Below are 1,804 nucleotides of genomic sequence, written 5' to 3'. Positions count from 1 at the left end.
TTGGAGTCATGTTTAGGCCCCTTTCTATTGAGGACAACCTGACTCCTTCTGTCCCTTTTCGCCCTAAGGAATTGGATGAGGTTGTGGCTCTTAGTGAAGGTAGCAAGAGCTTTCTGGATTACATGTTAATTAGATTCAACTTTAGTGTTAAATGGAGATCTTGGATTAGAGCTTGTGTGTTTGTTGGTAATCTGACAGTGCTCGTTAATGGGTGCCCGACTCGAGAGATTATGATTGAAAAAGGGGTTAAAACAGGGAGATCAGTTAGCTCCCTTCCTCTTCCTGCTTGTGGCTGAAGGTCTTAGTGGTTTGATTAAGAGAGATTCATATCTTAACCTTTTCTTTGGATTTAAAGTGAGATCTTCTAATTTAGTTATCTCGTATTTTTGGTATGCTGATGATACTCTAATTATAGAGGAACCCTCTATTGAGAATTTGTAGGCTATTAAACCTGTTTTAAGAGGTTTTGAAGTGGCTTCTGGCCTTGGAGTTTATTTTCATAAAAGCAGTTTGATTGGGGTGAATTTTGAACCTTATTTTCTTGATTTGACTTAGAATTCCTCCATTTCAAGATTGTGTCCCTTCCCTTTAAGTATCTAGGTTTACCGATTGACGTTAATCCTAGTCCGGTATCTACTTGAGAACCCCTAGTTAACTTAATTCAGAAAAGACTCCACTCCTAGAAGAATAGGTATGTTATCCTTGGGGGTAGAGTTACTCTCCTTAACTCGACTATTAATTTTATCCATGTTTTCTTTCTTTCCTTCCTTAAGTTGCCTATCAAAGTTTGGAAGAGGATTGTTAGGATTCATAGGATATTTTTGTGGGGAGGGTGAAAGTGGAGTCTAAAATCTCCTAGGTCAGGTGGCCTAATGTGTGTAAGCCTAAGAAAGATGGAGGTCTTCGTATTAGAGATCTTCGATTAACTAGTTTAGCTTTATTGGCTAAATGGAGATGACGTCTTTTATTGGGGGGGTCTCTGGTTTATGGGTTGATATTCTTGCTTATAGGTATGGCCTTCCCAAAGTATCTTCACTGAATGGGGGTCGCCTCCTAGGGAACAATTCGGTTTATACCTGGTGAAAAGGTTTTTCTATCCTTGGTTTAAAGGCAGATGACCCCCCTAATTGATTTGAAAAAAGTTCTAGTGAGGAAGGTGGGGTATGGTTTTCCTACCTTTTTCTGACATGATACTTAGTTAGGGAGTGATCCCTTGAGTTCTAGGTTTCATCAGTTATTCACTATATCCCAAAGGCAAGACGATAAGGTGGGTGATTTGGGTAGGTTTGAAGAGGGTAGGGTGGCTTGATACTTGGGTTGAAGGCGGGCTTTTTTATCTATAAAGAAGCTATGGTTGAATATTTTTTCCAAATCCTCCAAAGTTTTCAATTCTTAGAGGATAGGGATAGTTGGGTTTGGAGACAGTCTAGAGAAGGGTTTTTCTCGGTTTCTTATGCCTATCAGATCTAGGTGGATTCTAGAGTTCCTATGGATCCCCCCTTAGTTTCTGAGAACCATAATCTCCCTCTTATTTGGGAAAGTTGGGCTCCCTCTAACATCTTGGTTTTCTATCAAAAACTTCTGCAAGATAGGTTTCCGTCTAAGGAAAATCTCTTTAAGCGGAAGGTTATTTATGATCTAGGGGAAGTCTCGTGTTTGGTATAGGGTGGTTAGATGTTTAGGTTTGCAGGTGGTTCTCCCTAGGTAGTTTGGTAGCCTTTTTGAGTTTGTTTATTCTTTAAGGCAGAGTTCTAAGATTAGGGGTGGTTTTATTATGATTTGACATGATGTGATTTGGTCCATT

The sequence above is a fragment of the Lathyrus oleraceus genome, chromosome 5 (genome assembly GCF_024323335.1).
Source record: "Lathyrus oleraceus cultivar Zhongwan6 chromosome 5, CAAS_Psat_ZW6_1.0, whole genome shotgun sequence".
NCBI classification, from domain to species: Eukaryota; Viridiplantae; Streptophyta; class Magnoliopsida; order Fabales; family Fabaceae; genus Lathyrus; species Lathyrus oleraceus.
The sequence above is the reverse complement of the archived record's forward strand: the minus strand, read 5'-3'. Positions refer to the sequence as shown.